The 19,734-nt window shown below is 42.3% G+C and overlaps 1 protein-coding gene across 1 annotated transcript in view; it reads left to right on the forward strand.

Annotated features, from left to right (window-relative positions):
* The window catches only part of LOC124805643 (fat-like cadherin-related tumor suppressor homolog), a gene marked incomplete at its 5' end in the record, with an annotated part of 863,745 nt that overhangs the window by 461,246 nt on the left and 382,765 nt on the right, over positions 1 to 19,734 (forward strand). The window lies entirely within an intron of this gene.

Below are 19,734 nucleotides of genomic sequence, written 5' to 3' on the forward strand. Positions count from 1 at the left end.
CCTGGGTAAAGGCCGGTAACATTTAGCAACTGAGGCGGATTTTTGACATATCAATTTATCACAGTTGCTGACAGGGCTGCAACATGTTAAAAATTCTTAATTTAATGTCATCGGCCAGGCCTCGCTGTGTATACTGAATTAGTCTGAAGATGGTTGCATTATTGAAAAAGGGTGGCAAAATAAAAATATATCGCTATATGGATCGTTTTCAGACGAACTTCGATAACCATTCGCTGCTGTTCCATAGATAGTAAGTCTACGATTATTGGTCTCTAAGTTATTAAAGTATCGAATAAACGTTGCGTATGTGCAATAACATAGGTTTCTCATAACCGCTTAATAGATTAACACTTTTACTCTTTAGATATTCATAATTATTTTTAATGTATCTGTAGACAATTTCGTGCGATTATTGTTACGTGTCACACTCATGATCTTTTTCTCCTGTTGAGGTCATTTCTTAGGGTCAAGTACTGGTGGCGTAACATGACAAGTTTTATATTCATGCTTGTCATTATCCCAGTCATGAATTGGAGCCAATGCCCCTGATGTACCCAATGAGGTATCTCCTCTATTACTTATTTCCTTCTTCCTTTGTCCCTTTTCTGCTGCACTACTTTCAACGCGTTTACTTAGCTTTGTTGTGGCTCTTTGCGTATTACCCATTCGTTTAAGACTTTTTGAACTGTCAACACTGTATTTTTTCGTTAAGGGGATGATTATGAATACACTATATTTAGTGTTACATAAACATACGTTTATGTGTTGCTAATCATAATAGCTTGTGATTTGCTTTACATAAATGTAACTGTATACAAAGTAGCCATCGTTATTATTGCACGCAACCAACAATACTCACGATTGTTTTCTGCTTTGTTGCAGGTAAGGACCATAACTGTCGACAGAGATGAAGTCTCAGGAGTTCCTACTAAGGTAACACCCAAATGGAGCTACAGTATATCATAACCTGCTACAGTTGCTCTTTAGGAGGCTTGAGGTTGACGTAAGAGCAGAAATATTGTAATAACTTTTTGTGAATGGAATAAATCTGCTGATATAAATGGAGTGCAGTACGAGAACGCTGTTTAGTTACCATCAATGAAAAGTCGCGCTTTTTTCGAATTCGTTTTGAAGGCACTCACTTTGGAGGCGGGAAATGAAATTTACATGTAGTTAAAAGTATTGTATCTGGAAAAGGATTGAGCATACAACAATAAATCGGTTACATATTTTCAGATGAGTGATAAAACGTAATAGTGTAAAATAAATTTGGCTCGACATGACGCCATAATTGTCACAATGGTCACCTACTTCGCCCCCTTTCTTTTATTACCGCGCTTCGTGAAAATACTTGCGGTTACCGAACAAACGATTTTCATTCTATTTTAAAGCGAAGAATACGCTCCCTGAAACAACTTAAAAAACTTAGATTTCGATACTTTGGTTTGTGAATTACAATAGTAATGAAAAATATTTTATGTAAATTTGCGGACTTGTACCGAGGCTATCTGAATAAAAGTATAGACAGGGTCACCAGATACTTATTACAATATTTTCTCTATAAATTTGAGACAAAATTCGTTGTCCGCCTTACGTGCGGGAAGGGCGCGGAAAGGAAGAAATACAAACAAAATGTACTACAACGTTCACCAGTTTCTTAAAAATGCCAACATAAAATCACATCGCGACATAGGAGCGTAGATTTACTATAAAAACACAAATATGCTTCGTGGAATGTCTCCTTCACTTCTTCTGGCAAATAAGTCTCAAGAGAACAGTGATAGCCCCAATTTTATTTTAAAGAGGGTCCACCAAGAAATCCCTTTACGATTGTCATTTGTATTATGTAAAACGTATTTAGTTTCTACTATTAATTTTAAGTGTCGAAACAATATTTTATGCCCATTCATTTGCAAAAGGCATCTTGCCGACATAAAGGTGAGTACCTGTAGATCATGATAATCAAAACAGGTGTGCCAGTAACCGTCTACATCCTCACCTAGAGGAAAGATTTTAATTTTTTACACATCGAATATGTATAACTATTTTAATTTGCCTTAATTTGTACGTAACTGGTGAACCTATTTTATTCCTGATGACGCAAAGTGTTTCATTTCTTGAGCAAAAGTTTTTCAGGAGAAATGTACGCAAACTGATTCTGAAAACAGCTGTGCCCCATAAACAAAGAATCACCCCAAGAGAGGGCTCGCAGAGAGCAGGAAATGCCCATATTGACGTACGTGCTTCCTGGAGTTGTTCAAACGTAAGTGGAGGTTGATCCCAGTTCGACAAGTTTACGCTCCCACTACTTGAACAAGACGTTTCAAGATAAATTCTTTTGCTTTGATCAAAGAAATCGTGGAACCTCCCCCCCCCCCCCCCCCCCGCCCCCCTCACAGAACCGAATTTCCACAACAGGACGCATCCGATTTCAAACTGTGTTGCAGTTTCGACGAACTTAAGACTTCCTACACGACGCTACACAATTAAAGGGTACCTTGTTTTAAATCCCGTGGTTGTATTCCAATGCGACGCAGGAGATCGAAATTTGGGTCAAAGGTGTCTACAGCCTCCCTCTGGAATGGTGCAAAAGCGTGGCGCCCTGCGACATCTCACTCCGACCCGGCGATGTTTCAAACAGCAAGATGTCGCCACATATGGAAAAAAGACCATAGCTCAATATTCACTGGAGGCGTGAGGGGGCTTAATGATGTCACATGGGCACCAAATATCATCACAATTCTGCCCGGCGCCATTGTGGAAATGTTACAAGATGGGAAGGTTGTCACACCTCCTCCTACCCGCTTGTTGCTCCTTTTGATGCCTCTGCGATGGGGGTCAGAATCGCGACATTCAGCGTTGAAATCACGAGGCCGAGGAAAACATTCCAGACTCTCCGCCACTCACAATCGACTCGAAAAGGCCTCAGGAGGTTACATAAAGAGAGTCAGTGAAATCATATTTTCCCTTGGGGCGTTGTAAATAATGTTTTGTTATGCGTGTACCTTTACATAATAAAATATTACTTAGGCATTTGTTTTATTCGCGAAGCTCTCCGCAAGGAAGCAGTGTAGTAGTCAAAGGAACTTGCTTGGCAGCCGTTGTTCAAGCCAGCATATAAGCCTACAACGAATCTTATTCCATGTGAGACAGGCTTAAGGGCCATATAGATTTCGCATTGCACCACAGGCCTCCAAGGACGCTTCATCTCACAGTATGTGATATATTTTGTGGACGTTCTTGAAGGGCCTCGTGTAAGTTCAAATGGCTCTGAGCACTATGGGACTTAACATCTAGGGTCATCAGTCCCCTAGAACTTAGAACTACTTAAACCTAACTAACCTAAGGACATCACACAATACCCAGTCATCACGAGGCAGAGAAAATCCCTGACCCCGCCGAGCTCGTGTAGGTGCCTGCCCTTTCACCAACTTGGCGTAAAATGCAACGTCACACAGCAACAGCAGTGACTTCAGTAACTCCAGATATGGTTAAAAATGTACGTGATGAGTCTGACGGTCGGGTTGATGTTTGTGTGTGTCTGATGGAGATCATATAGAACATTTACGAAAATTGTCCCAAAAGTGTAAGTGCATACATGTAAAATATACACACTTGTAAAATCAGAAGGGTCTTTTGAAGATAAAACTTCGTAGTCTCATCATCATCATCATCATCACCATCATCATCATCATTTAAGACTCATTATGCCTTTCAGCGTTCAGTCTGGAGCATAGTCCCCCTTATAAAAACCCTCCGTGATCCCCTATTCAGTGCTAATATTGGTGCCTCTTCTGATGTTAAGCCTATTACTTCAAAATCATTATTAACCGAATCCAGGTACCTTCTCCTTGGTCTACCCCGACTCCTCCTACCCTCTACTGCTGAACCCATGTGTCTCTTGGGTAACCTTGCTTCTCCCATGCGTGTAACATGACCCCACCATCTAAGCGTGTTCGCCCTGGCTGCTACGTCTACAGAGCTCATTCTCAGTTTTTCTTTGATTTCCCCATTGTGGCCACCCTCCTGCCATTGTTCCCATCTACTAGTACCTGCAATCATCCTAGCTACTTTCATATCCGTAACCTCAACCTTGTTGATAAGGTAACCTGAATCCACCCAGCTTTCGCTCCCATACAACAAAGTTGGTCGAAAGATTGAACGGTGCACAGATAACTTAGTCTTGGTACTGACTTCCTTCTGGCAGAAGAGAGTAGATCGTAGCTGAGCGCTCACTGCATTAGCTTTGCTACACCTCGCTCCCAGTTCTTTCACTATGTTGCCATCCTGTGAGAATATGCATCCTAAGTACTTGAAACCGTCCACCTGTTCTAACTTTGTTCTTCCTATTTGGCACTCGATCCGTTTATATCTCTTTCCCACTGACATTACTTTCGTTTTGGAGATGCTAACCGTCATACCATAGTCCTTACATTTCTGATCTAGCTCTGAACTTTGCAGTCGCCTACTGCGCACCCGCTTGCCTGGCATTTATGCTGTGCGATCGGAGGTTGGAGGAAAAAAAATACATTGGTACTCCTATAAGGATAAATATTTGTTATGTTGTTGAAATATTAGACTGAAAAGCCTCTCTGATGTTCTCCCGTGATCTCTTATCTGTATGTTGATACAATGGTAACTTCAGCCTTGTGAACTCATAGCTACACACACGATCCCCCCCCACCCCCCTAATGAATGTTTTACATCAAGCGTACTCGACGCCGAGCGAACATTAAGGCACATAAACAAATAAAAATAAAGAAGTAATGGGGAGAGGGGGAGGACGGAAAGCTTAATGCGACGTTGGTGCTGCGCAGAGATAGTGCAGTAAACCGGAAACCGTCCGTCTACGCCATCGTAAAACTGAGAGTGCGTCAGCCATTACGCTGTCTGTTTCGACAAGGGCTTAGTTGGTGCGAGCTACGAAGGTTCTTCCTCGGTTGCTCACCTGTAGCTTTCCGTGTTTCCGTTCTACATTTCTCTGTGACACCGTCGGTCACGTAATGGAAACCGCAGGCGGGTCTAGCCGTGATGTACCACTCCAGATACAACGCATAATAAATATTCTTGCTATGGGAGCTGTTGTCTCTTGGCTGCTTAGTATTCATAGCCTCCTGTACTTCTTATCTCCTCCTTGCCGTCGATCTTCTTTTCCTTCGTCCTCCTAGCCGTTTCACATTTCCTTATTTTCACCGCTACCTGCTACATGCCTATACCATTCAAGCAACAAACGTCCCCTGTTTTATCTTCCTCTCAATATCTTTTGCTTTCGTTCTAATTTCATTTTGGTACATGCTTTCAGTGGGTAGCTTACACGATTGTTACTAATACTTATGTTTTGTATTTTTTAACCATTTCACTGGCATATTGTGTATGGTTATTTTAATTAATTGTAATTATAAATCACTGTAACCAGTCCCAATTCATTAAACTTTCCACTGCACGTTTCGTAAGATTATACCTCCACCACTAGGTGGATTCAATCCAGTTAATACAGCGTGAGTGTATAATAAGTATGACTTTTTGGAAAAGATATGGCTCTGTGTTTCAGTCTCCTAATTCGCTATCTTCAAGTAGCTCGGTGTGTACAAAATGTTTGTGACGTACACACGACAGGACAAACAGCCTGTGACAATTGGAAGACGTTCCACAGCCTACTGCATCCGGGAGGACGACGGTTCAATCCCGTCTCCGGCCATCCTGATTTAGGTTTTCCGTGATTTCCCTAAATCGCTTCAGGCAAATGCCGGGATGGTTCCTTTGAAAGGGCACGGCCGATTTCCTTCCCCATCCTTCGCTCATCCGAGCTTGCGCTCCGTCTCTAATGACCTCGTTGTCGACGGGACGTTAAACACTAATATCCTCCTCCTCCACAGCCTACTAGTGAGTAACAATCAAGCCTACCCTAAAATGTTCGCATTTAAAGCTGATGATAAAAAGAACATGCATCATGTTTGTGTGATCTCTTCCCTGAAATGTCGGCTGTTAAATTCGGCAATATGTTAAGAATTTTCCCTGAGGAAAGAGAATAAGCTCATTTAAACATTTTCTTTATAACGAACAAACGTCAACTGTGAAGTTACCACAGAAGTCAAGTATTACTATGAAATTACATCGGATCTTTTGCCAATAGTCAGCTTCAAAATTCAGATTAGAACGAAATTAAAAAGTTTTTTGCATATTTGTATGGTCGCCGGTTAATGGTAACAATTTGTGTATCAGTGGCAGTAACGGTACGTCTGTCTTCTAATACTGTAGTAACAATACAGCTGACTAAGTGAAAGAAGACTAGGAACCCTCTTCTTAATAGCACTGCAAATTCGTCAGACTTCTGTACGTGTAGGTGCTGTTCGGAAGACCGATTGACTTTTCTTTTCATGATCATAACAATGTATCTGTAGGACATATTCTGAGGCATCAAGGGATCATCAATTTGGTATTGGAGAGCAGCGTGGAGGGTAAAAATCGTAGAGGGAGACCAAGAGATGAATACACTAAGCAGATTCAGAAGGATGTAGGTTGCAGTAGGTACTGGGAGATGAAGAAGCTTGCACAGGATAGAGTAGCCTGGAGAGCTGCATCAAACCAGTCTTTGGACTGAAGACCACAACAACAACCTCAACAATGAATCTAATATTCATCACTAGTAACGATATTCCTATCCAAATTTCAAGCGCCATCTCGGTATTTTTCCAGCGTTTTTCTGCACGGACCAGTGTATTGTTGTTTTTGAACGGAAATCTGTTTATGTGGAATCCATCGATAGCAAAAATTTCTTATGTCTGACTGTTGATGTAAAATGTTTTGGACTTGCCTTATAAAAATGCCAAATTACGTCCGAATAAATTCATAAGACGTGCGTCGATCTTCTTCAAGCATTGCTCGAAGAGTAACAAAATTTTCAACAGTAACAGTAGTTCTTAGGCGTTCATCACGAAATTCATCACTGAGAAAAAATCTATCTCTTTTGAAATCACTGTACCAATTGTTAATTGTTGCTTGAGAAGGGACTTCTTCGCCAAATGCTTTTCGAAGCCGATCTTCACATTGTTCAGTCGTTCGTGACTACTTAAAACCGTAAAAAGAAACATAGCTCGGACGTGTTCTTAAGTCAAATGTATTTTTCGTTGCATATAAAATTTTTGAATGATAATAATTGGGGAGCTATTAAAGGAAACTGAACAGTCTACAGGACAATCAAATCGTAAAACATTAGAGAGGGACCAAAGGCTCGGATTGCGCTGAACATGAAAGATGAAAATGGCTGTACTCATTTCAATGGAACTATGCCAGCATGTGCCTTGAGCGATTTAGGTAAACCACAGTAATCCTAAATTTAGTTGGCTGATGAGGATTTGAATCCCGCTTTTCCCAAATGTGAATCCAGCGAGCTAAAAACTGCTCAGCTCATTCTGTACTAATTGAAACGTCATCCACATTTTAGTTGGCATTCCGTCGTATTCGTTTCCCTTGGAAATGTTTTGTAAGCAGTCGTCACGATGCAGACAAGCCAAATAAGCAGCGAAATGTCTTCAGGGTTGTCAGACGTTTGCGAGCTGTCACAGGCCGTTACTGCATGCGGCACGGTGCGGTGTCATGTTGCCTCCCCTCCCTTCGAGCACCACCGCTCCCGTTTTCAAACGCTTAGCCTGTAAAAAATATTACGCGGTGAATTGTCTACAGTTTCTAGCACTGTCTTTCTTGTACCGCTATACTCTCCATTCGAAATGCTGTAAGACACTCGAAACAATGTCGAGTACTTTCTTGTGTTTATGGAGTTCAATATCTTCTGAATTTATTTAATTTGGCTGTTGAATGTATGTACTGCGTTGCCGCTCAAAGGTTTCTCACGATTATTTCCCAATAGTATTTCTGTCTCCAGTTAGTATTCCTTAAATAAATTGTAATTTTTTTCCATATTGCTTCTTTCCCTAATTTTCATTTGAATTTTTTTTTTTTTTTTTGTGTTACACTCCTTTCGTTTTCGCAATGCAGTTATATTCATTACTCGTATACAAAGGTGACTCCGGTGCAGTTGAAACCGATTATACAGGGTGTAACGGGAATACATGCAGATATTTTCATATGTGGAACCTCAATATGTGGTAACAATAGTGTGTTCGTTGTTTTTTTTCTCTGTGTCGAACAGCCCTCCCACAAGCATGTCACAGAATTTACTACTTCATGTTTTCTGGGCGGTCGTCAATTCACCACCAAGTGGGCTAAGCCTATCAGTATAGACTAACACTTCTGCGTTCACACTTCTACATCTAACCTGCTTTCCAAGGGGAAATAATTGCTTGCTCTTGCTCTTGCCACATGTACTAGGAGGTACTACTCCTAATAGCTCCAGTTATTAGCCTGCAAATAAAGGAAATGTTTATGTAATGTTGTTCAGTACACCGTTTTCAGACACAAACAAAAATATCTACACTTATATCGGCTACATCCTGTATTGTGGAATGCTCTTGATAGTCTGTTCCTTGGGGCGTTCAAAAGTGATTGGCACTGCACCTTTTTTGTGTTCACAGGAGCCATATATTGAAAAAAAAAGAATACAGATTGTAATGTATTAAAGGTATTACCCGTCACTCTTGCCATAGTTCTGGCAGCTTCCGTATTTCCTTAGCAACCCATTCTTTGGAAGTATCCCGGCGCCACTGGTGGATAAGTGCATTGGGAGTGAACTTCTTGTCCGGCGTGACCTTTTTTCATTGAGTCGAAAAGGGTATGGTCGCTAGGAGCAATATTTGACGAGTATGGAGGCTGTGGCAGCAGAGTAAACTCTAGTTCGCGCGCTTGATCAACCTTTGTTCCCTTCTCTAGTTCATAAAACGTGATTCGTATGTACCCCATTACCGAGTCATTGACTCTCTGGTCATTGTTTGGTTTGCGTGCATTCGCTGGACGCCGAGTGCGTTTGCGTTTTTCAGCACAGTCCGTCTGTCAACTGTGATATGCAACGTAACACGTATTTGCGACATGGTGTGGTTTCCCATATAAGGCTACTAAATTCTTGTGGATGTCTGAAGCAGTCACTCCTTCGCTCCAGAGATACCACACTGTCCACCGTTGCCCACGTTTGTCTGCTTCAATGTTGTCTTGTCGATGACCACCAAAGTACTCGCAAGCCAGAACAAGTTCTGCTACGATGGGCAACCTGTGGGAAATAGCAACAAAATTTGATAGCGGTAGGCAGTACTATAGACAGTCTTCATGCGTACATCGATACACTTGTCAAACTGCTATTTTGCATGACTTATAGTTTAAGTGCGTATGAGTACTGAGCGAACTAAATAACAACACAATATGAGAATGTAAGAAGTCATTCACTATTTCCGGTGACAAATTCTAAGTAGTACTGCATAGTTTCCTTGTTTATAGTATTAACTAACTGACAAACATTGTATTGTTCGGGTATTCGTTTTACCAATATTCTATTAGAAAAGAAAAGAAATTTGCTGTGTTGGTAGTGTAAATAAAATAATAATACTACGAATAAATATAATAATAATCATTTTCATGAATTCCTGAAAACACTCATAAAATTTTGAAACTGTCGTATAAAGAAATATACATAATGTACAAATGTGTAAGTACAGCTGCTCCGCGTGTCTACAATGCTATTTTGTAAATGTTGTTACGGCAACGCCTCGTCATGGCTCCATAGACGGTTATTGTTTTCGCCTGCAACCGTCTGCACTTCGCAATTGAAAGTTGTCAAAAGCGTGCCACGTGTCGGGGATTTACTTAATTTGACTCGAATGTAGGAAATGTCTTAGTAGTAAGGAATAGGTGTATTAGAACTTTATGCATGTCGCGACAGCTTTTCACGCATTTCATTGTTTTATGACGTCGTATGTCCTGAACTATGATACATAGATGGCTCTTATCACCGCAGCGATTGTTGCCTGACAGAAAGGCGTATGTATACCAAGTTTGGTTGAAATTGGTCCAGTAGTTTAGGAGGAGATGTGGAAAAAACACACACACACAAATCCATGTTTATGAATCAAAAACAATTTGTACTAGGCTCAAAATGTGGCCCTGGTTGTGTAGCAGGTGGAAGATAGACTACGGCCTTGGAAGTCCCTAGTTCAGTCCCAGAGATGGGCAGGAATATTTCCTCGTTGCAGTCCTTCCAGGGCAGCACCAGATCCACTCAGACTAGTGTCCAAATGGATACCGACGGTATTTCCAGGGGAATTTGGGGCGGGGGGGGGGGGGGGGGGGGAGGGGGAGCCTGCCAGGGCGAGGAAGCCGCCACCCCTCTCGCTCCTAGTGCATTCTACCTGCAGTCAAGCCGATACTGGTTATTCGATAGTACACTGGATTTACCTATATTGCCCACAAGTTCACAATGGATATTAATTTGCATCAGTATTGTCGATATTATCTCCTGCTCGATCCGCGTGTTGACTTAAGCGAAAAATGACTACGATTGTCGACGTGATACTATTGAAACGATAATCTCTCTTTACTCTCACGATCCTTACCCGAGATATTCTTTGTAGCCAGCAGTATTTCCATATAGTCCTCCTCGAATAGTTGTTCTCTATCCAGTTTCCCCTAAAGATCGTCGCGTTTCGTCTAAACCCCCTTTATTACACTTTTGTTCAGCCTACACCGACTTTTTACGATCCTAGCATCCCGTCCCTTTACTGCCTTCCTCAGAACGCGAAACGCTGCAGCAGTACTCTAGAACTGATCTCATTAGCGTCATTTTTACGGTTTCGTTAACAGTTACACTGTACACTTCAAGAAAGCTTTCAACAAGTCTAAGTTTCATTCTCTACCGGTAGGGCGAACTGTTACATTTTTGACCCGTTGTAATGGCTTTTCAGCCAAGTACCAGGTGATCTGATAGTGCAGTACAGAGGGCACCAATTGGGAATATCTGGAAGGGGAGTTCCAGTTCCATTGTTTTCCTTAAACCAAAGCCTCTCGGAAACCTTGGTCAGAAACGGTGCACGCGAGCTATTTTTAATTTAATTTTAAAATAAGAGAATACAGCATATGTTAAAAATTACATTTCTTTATATAAATTCTATAATTTGCCCACCATGTGTGGAATACATACGTAGCTGGCGGTTGTAAACGATAGGATCGACGGCAACCGATATGCATGATTTTCTCAGCTGATGTCTTAGTAACATTCTCCTAAATTATTAAAACTATGGTTACTTGTCGTCAGGGAGTTATCGGTGATGCTTATTTGTAGAAAATACACGTTTTCGTCGTCTTTTGAAGATGAAAAATAAGCGGTTTTTTTATACTCCTAAATATACAAATTACGCAGTGGTTCGAGGTGTTTATCACTAATCTTTACTTACTTACTGCCCGCTTCATGGTTTGATATGTCTTTCGAATTTGGCCAATTGTGGACCGCGAAGAACAAGGCTTCTTGGCCTTTCTTTTCCTTTCTTCTTAGAACCTCTTCATTCTTTCATTTTTTTTTCTTTGTCTCATCCTTGAAACGTAATGTATACTTCATTTTTTTAAAGTCACCATCGTCTTCTACGTGTACTATTCACTCATAAAATCCACTACATCAGTTTCGGCTATTTGGTCACTTTCAAGTGGAGTCCGCCAAACATTTGTGCTACAGCGACATCGATGTCCCTAGTTAAGATATATGTGACTGTGAACCCAAAACACTGAAAATTAATGAATAGTTTATGTTACCTGATGATTTATCAAAATTGGTCGACAAAGTTTTATTTTATTAGCAGTACTCGTGGTTATTAAATATGACTCTCATTAAGTATTTACGATCTGTGGAGCTCCGCCTGCACGTAAGACTATACTGCAAACGTTAGCATCAAGGGAGCAATTCTGTTTCTCACGTTTCTGACGTCAGTCATGAACGAAAGCATTTAGCGCATGGAGTATTGGCGTCTAGTGGATTCGTATCACGATATGGACAGTGTAAGATGGAAATGAGATACCTTCTTTGTATTAATTTTCTTTGTGAATCCGTACCTCAATCGGTAAAAACAGGACCCGTATAGAATCACTTCATTGTTTATCATCCGTCCGCCTGCTTACCCGCCCAGCTGGTGGGACACCTTTTTCTCTTTAACGGATAAAAACTGAAATTTATGTCACACACTAAGGTCTACAGTCCCATGGCGATGCAAATAATTTAAGATTTTAATCAATGAAATAAAAAGATACGGCCATATATGTCACATGTTTTGATAATCGCAAACCTTTGGATGAACTATCTATACACGTGTCAGTCCAATAGGAGTAGGGTTAAAACGCGCGCCTGGAAACTGGGAGGTAATGGCATCGAATGTCGATCGTACTACGGCTTTTTCGGTTTTAGTTTTAACCTAGCCTTCACTTATTAACGATTTAGGACTCGCCAGAAACAACGCGTGATTCAGACTGAAGTTAAACTGTTGGAACCCTTTTCGCAGTCTGATAACTAGGGTAGTTAGGAGACGCAAGTCGCCGAAGAGGTGTCCAATAGTAAGATTTACACCAGGCTATTGAAGCACGCCTAATTATTATCATCTGTGTACATGAATAAGTTTATACGAACCCTCAGAGCCCGAGTCCTACTCGCACTTGTTTTTTCATGCTGTTGTTGCTGTTGTTGTTGTTGTTGTGGTCTTCAGTCCAGAGACTGATTTGATGCAGCTCTCCATGCTACTCTATCCTGTGCAAGCTTCTTCATCTCCCAGTACCTACTGCAACCTACATCCTTCTGAATCTGTTTACTGTATTCATCTCTTGGTCTCCCTCTACGATTTTTACCCTCCACGCTGCCCTTCAGTACTAAATTGGTGCTCCCTTGATTCCTCAGAATATGTCCTACCAACCGATCCCTTCTTCTAGTCAAGTTGTGCCACAAATTTCTCTTCTCCCCAATTCTGTTCAATACCTCCTCATTAGTTATGTGATCTACCGATCCAATCTTAAGCATTCTTCTGTAGCACCACATTTCGAAAGCTTCTATTCTCTTCTTGTCTAAACTATTTATCGTCCACATTTCACTTCCATACATGGCTACACTCCATACACATACTTTCAGAAAAGACTTCCTGACACTTACATCTATACTCAATTTTAACAAATTTCTCTTCTTCAAAAACGTTTTCCTCGTCATTGCCAGTCTACATTTTATATCCTCCCTACTTCGACCATCGTGAGATATTTTGCTGCAGAAATAGCAAAACTCATTTACTACTTTAAGCGTCTCATTCCCTAATCTAATTCCCGCAGAGAAATATTTCTGTCAGAGAGAATGAGAGTCAAGAGATGAGCGAAAAACGGTAATTTCAAAGGGAATGGTCATGCTTTGCGGAAGTACCAAGACTGAATGCAATCCAACAGCAACTGGGTTGACGACTCTGGAGGTCCCCGCTTTCGCTTCGTTCGGCGTGGACCAGGGCCCGCTGACAATTAGCAAGCGGCCCAGAGTGGCCTTTCGCGCCGTTTGGGGAGCGCTACAACTTTTAATCACGTGGACCGCGCCGTGTCCGAAGCCGGCCAGGGCTGCCAACTTGCGCGCAATTAAAACTTTTGAGTAGCGTGCTGGGGGAAGTGCAAGGCAGATGGCTGCGACGGCACGCTGTGGCTGCAGATGGCGCCCCCATCCCCTCACCTCCTCCTCGTCCTCCTCCTTTCCTGCCAGCCCATCCCCGCCACCACAATACCAACCACTGTGAATGAGCTCCGAGCCTGACGGCGTGGAATGTCAGCGCAGGATTGGGAGCGCAATATCGCCAGCTGGTTAACCCTGCCGGCGTGGTGAAAAAAAGAAGGGAAACAAAGTAAGACTGTTGCATGAAGGAGGATAACGTAATAATACCATACTACACACAATGTAAAGCGAAGAGAAGAACCAAAAGAACAAATAATAAGTATCTGCCAGAGCAATCATTTGGCGAGGTTTTCGATCAAACATCCCAGTATATTAAATTTTTATTTCGAATGGTTCCGCCTAGAGCAAACTCAATTTTTTCCCCTGGGTTAAAAGACAAAAAAAAAAAATGTGTTAGCTCAAGGCGGAACTCATCCAAAAACAAATTTATTTGTAGGTGAACATGAGCACAAGAGTGAGCTTGAACCTCAAGACGTATATACCCGGGTACTAGGACCCCATGTGCTCAAGCTGTTAGCCTTCTTCAACAGTTTTGGTGATAAGGTTCATGCTGGAAGCGGTCATACAACTCTTTGCAGTCTCGGAATGTATTGTTGTTTTTTTGAGTACGAAGACTGGTTTGATTGAGCTCGCCATGCTACTCTGTCCCGTGCAAGCCTCTTCATCTCCGAATAACTACTGCAACTTACATCCTGCTCAATATGCTTACTGTATACACCTCTTGGTCTCCCTCTACAATTTTTACCCCCACCCCCCTCCAATACTCAACAATACTACGTAGTGACCCCTTGCTGTCTCAAAAATGTCTTACTAACTGATCCTTTCTCCTTGTCAGTTTGTCACTTAACTTTCATTTCTTCCCAGTTCTATCCAGTAACTCCTCATCAGTTGCGTTATTTACCATCAAATTTTCAGCGTTCTTCTGTAGCACCACATTACGAAAGTTTCTATTTGTCCTTGTTTTACTTCCATACGTGGCTGCACTCCACAAAAATACTTTCAGAAAAGACTTCGTAACATTTAAATCAATATTCGATGTTAACAAATTTCTCTTCTTCAGAAAAGCTATTATTGCCATTGCCAGTCTACATTTTATATCTTCTCTACTTCGGCCATCATCAGTTACTTTGCTACGCAAATAACAAAACTCAGCTACTACTTTGTCTCGTTTCCTAATCTGATTCCCCAAGCATCATGTGGTTTAATGTGCCTACATTCCATTATCCTTCAAAAATGGTTCAAATGGCTCAAAGCACTATGGGACTTCACATCTGAGGTCATCAGTCCCTTGGACTTAGAACAACTTAAACCTAACTAACCTAAGGACACCACACACATCAACGCCCGAGGCAGGATTCGAACCTGCGACCGTAGCAGGAGCGCGGTTCCACACTGAAGCTCCTAGAACCTCTCGGCCACAACGGCCTACCCATTATCCTTGTTTTTGTTCATGTTCATCTTATATCTTCGTTTCAAAATAGTGTCCATTCCGTTCAAATGCTCTTCCAAGTCCTTTGATGTCTCTGGCAGAATTACAATGTCATCGGCAAACCTCCGAGATTTTATTTCTTCTCCCTCAACATAGTAAGGTGGGCAGTGACTGTAAGTGATACCTCGAGATCAATGTTGGCGAATTCGTGACAGAAGACTGGTGACTTAGAGAAAAGGAGACGAAAATATTTCCAGAATAAATCTTCCACACTGAAGCGGGGACAGGTACTGGCAAAAGTAAGGGTGTGTGGATGGATCATGTGTCAATCCTGGATAGCTCATTCGGTAAGGTCACTGCCTGCGGAAGGGAAGGTTCTGAATTAGAGATTTAAATTAGAAGGCAGTTCCAGAACCGCTCTCTGTGCTGCAGAGCAAGTGATTTAGTTTGGAAATTGATCTCTACATCTACATACATACTCTGAAATGTTCATTGGCTGCAGTATAATCGTTCTGCAGTCAACATCAAATGGGATTTCTGTAAATCTTTTCAATAGTGTTTCGTGGAAAGAACGTCGTCTTCACTCCAGTGATTTTCATTTGAGTTCACGGAGCAGTTCCATAATACCCGCGTGTTGATTAAACCTACCGGTACGAAAACTAGCAGCACGCTTCTGAATTGCTTCGATGACTTCTTGTAATCCGACCTGATGGGGATCCCAAATATTCAAGCGGTACTCATGAATGGGTCGCATAGCGGCCTATACGTTGTCTCCTTTCCTAGACTTCTCCCAACATCCTTTCTACCGACTTTGTGTGCTGTATCTATTTCATATCGTTTTGCAGTTTTACTCCTAGATATTTACTCGAGGCGACTGTATCAAGCAGGACACGAGTAACAGTGTATTCGAACATTTCATTATTTTTTTCCCCTACTCATCTGCATTAACTTGTATTTTTCTATGTTTAGAGCCAGCTGCTATTCATCACACCAAACAGAATTTGCGTCCAACTGATGCGATATTCTGCTACATTCGCTCATCGACGATACTTTCCGGTACGCTACAGCGTCAGCAGTAAACAGTCGCAATTGCTCCTCACTCTGTCCCATCGGATCGTTTACGTATATAGAGACCAAGAGCCGTCCTGTCGCATTTCCCTACGGCATTTTTCACGAGACCCTCGTCTCTGACGAACATTCGCCGTCCAATAGAACGTCCTGTGTTCTATTACTTAAGAAGTCTTCGAGCCATTCACATATCTTAGAATCCATTCCGCATGCTCACCTTTCTCTTATGGCCATACTACTTCGTCGAAAGTAAGCTGTCAGTTGCGCTATATTGTTCAAATTATTCGAATTTGTTGTATAATGAAACCAAGGAACGCAAACAGTCTAATGGCAGTATATTCTACGATAGAAGTTTTTCGGTAATAAAAACATGAAACCTGGCCTATTATTTCAGCAGAGTTATGACTTTGCCAGTACGGCTTCCTGCAGATACAACGCTGTGTCCTACCTCGTCTAGTTAACATAGCAATGGCTTTAGATATAGCTAAAATCAAAACGATAAAGTGCGTTTAAGGTGTACAGCTAAAAGCACAATGGTATAGTGCGTTTAAGGTGTATGGCGACCGCCATGTTAACATTAGTAGTGTCTACTAATTCAATGACTTAACATTCGAAGACATTGCTGTTTGTAAGTTTCAGTCACTCGTGAGATCTCTGGTACATGGAACTGCTGTAGTATGTTCAAGAATGACACATAATTTCACATGGCGTGAGCGCGATACTAAATCACCGTTTGTATAACAATGGTGGCAAATGTTGCTCCAGATTATTGATAGTGGCACGGGTGTCGTCGGCGAGGGTGCGGTGGGGAGGAGGGGGGGGGGGGGGAGGGAGATATTTACTAACGCTTCCTCGAGACAGAGCTATTTTTATGAATGGTAGCAAACATTTCGAGGCTGAGAAGAACTTTTATAGTTACTGTGATCCCATTCCAGAGCTGCGCTCTCGCATCTTTTATTCCGCGGGTGAAGAAAACATCGCTTTTCATAGCGAAGTTTACGTAGCTTCGGTAACTGTGTAGGTTTAAGCAATACTTTTTTGTGCCGATACAACAACGTGACACACACACACACACACACACACACACACATACAGAGAGAGGGAGAGTTAAGCTGCTAAGCCTCGCGGTGTGTTTCTCTGCTAGGTGTCGGGCACATCGTTAGCATCATGTTTGTAACGAGCTATCGGATTCGTTTACTGTGACGGCTGCATCCGGTCGACGCCGAAATATCCCGCGGTTTGGGCTTACAGCTATTGTTTACAGCGCGTCTGCGGTAGCGGCGGCGGCTGCGGATGTGAGTCGCCACTTGCAGAAAATAGAAGCCGGCTGCCGGGAATAGCGGTGCGGCCGCGCGGTCGACGAACCCAGCGAGGCCACCTCGTGTGTATCCCACTGGCTGAGACCGTGATTCACTTATGAACAGGGCCTAGTCAGCCTCCAGTATCGCCCTGGATTACGAAGCTCAGGTGCAAGTGAAGGCGCGGTTCTCACTGAGTCGATAAGGTATGCGACACGACACTTTGCAATAAGGGTCGCACGATGTCCAGCTCGGTAGATGCGCGGTCAGAGCCGAGGATTCATAAGCGAAGATGCCCAGGTTCGGTTCACGGCCGGATCGGAGACTTTTTTCCGCTCGGGGACTGGGTGTTGTGTTGTCCTTACGCTCGTATCACCGTAATCGACATTACACTGTTGAGACAGTTGATGTGACTGAATTGGTACGGCCCGAAAGCCAATGATAATAATAATGAAGGTAGCGCGACTCGACGCTGATAGGTGCGACACTCGTCTACATCTAACAGTCGAAATGCACCATTTATTACGAGTGTCAGTCAAAAAGTAATTCCTCCGCTTTTTCCTCTCAAATAAAGTTAATTAAGTGAAAATTTTGAATTTGGCTCCATTACGCAAAGCTGTTTCTCCAATCCACTGCAGTAGTAACTTTCTGTGTCAACAGTTGCCCGTACTGCATTCGCTTGCAAAATAGACGTCACTGATGTTCGTATTTGACAGCGTTCTGTGACAACATTTTTGAATGTAGAAGTTGAAACGCCCATTCGCAATCACTAACGATTGAAAAATGTGTACTTAGATGCAACAGTGAATGTCAGCACTGTAGTTTGTCGCTGTAACGAAGCTGAAGTACAAACACCGCGGCTGACGAAACGGGGAGCGGCAGGCCGGTGACTGCAGTGACTCCACACAACAGTCAGTGAGTCGAAGACATCGTCCAAGCTGACCACCGGATGACTGCAAATGATTTGTGTCTCATTACCTCCTTCAGTAACGGCAGTGTAATGACTGTTGTTCAGCGCTTAGAAAAATGCATGAGACACAATGTGCTGCCTTCAATACATTATAAGACGGCACAGTGGGTATCATGCATTTATCCAAATATATCGAAGCTGTCATCAATCGCCTGTAAGAAATTTTTTGATTATTCAGCAGTTAGGATACTCTAAGATTTGTGCAACTTGAGTGCCAAGGCTGTTAACATACTAGAATAAAGAGACAACAAAAACAATTGCCTCTCAACTCTTGCAGCTCTTTCGTTCGGAGGGATAGGAGTTTCTTCAAGGTGATTCATAATGTTCGAGTACAGTATATGCTCCAAAATCCCACAGAGCCCTTAAATAAAACTTAAAGAAGAAATAACAGAATTTAGTCTAATTCTGAATCTTACACATTTGGGAACAGAAGAAAAAAATATATATCAGTGCCAACATTCGGCGTAGTTATCCTGACAAAGACGACCAGCTGGCTTTTTAGAATTTTATACCACAAGTGAAATCTACAAAAGGAATCCCGACTAATATGAAATCAAGAACATGACGGATAACCAAGACATTTACTTATAAATGCACCCCCGTTAACATACTGCCTCGACATCTAAAAGCCCTTTTAATAAAAAACTTGGCCAGTGTGGGATAACAAAACTTTAAGGAAAAATGTAACAAATTAAGAAACGGCCAAACATGTCTATTCAAAAATTTAATTCTGGCCAGCTCTGCATTTAAGGAAATTTAACAACCTAGGCAACGGTTGTTCGCGGCCCTGCAAAACATTAACCCAACAGGGAGGAAAACTCACATTAATTAATAAAATATTACAATTATTGCAGCAGAAGCCCGTAGGAAAGTTACATAATTCCTTGTGGCGTGCCGTGACACAGAATGCGGCAGCCTTGGGCAAGACGATTTTGGCAGCCGATGCACATAGGCAGCAGGTGTACAGGAGAACTGTGGGGCCAACCGGTTCGATGTCCTCTGCGCGTGTCAAAACAGCCGTAAGACTGGATCAAACTAGGGGAGCGTCTAAGTTGCGTCACCACTAGCCCCTTTCACAATCTGCCGCAGTGAGGTGTTCGCACAGGAAAGGGATCCCTTAGCAGACGCGACCTCCACCAGAGTCAACAGTTCTCCGCACACAGAATCATCAGTCATTTATAGCATTTTAAATATGTTTACCCTGTCAGATTTACAGCTGAGCATACGCTTACTAGAACCACATCTCTGGCATCGCTACCCCTTGATTCTATTCAGCCCGGGAGGCAAGATACCGGGACAGGAAAGAAACCCAGGCAGCACCAATATCGCCTCTTCCTGACTTAGCCCGCTAAAC

Source organism: Schistocerca piceifrons, chromosome 7 (assembly GCF_021461385.2).
Source record: "Schistocerca piceifrons isolate TAMUIC-IGC-003096 chromosome 7, iqSchPice1.1, whole genome shotgun sequence".
Taxonomy (NCBI): Eukaryota; Metazoa; Arthropoda; class Insecta; order Orthoptera; family Acrididae; genus Schistocerca; species Schistocerca piceifrons.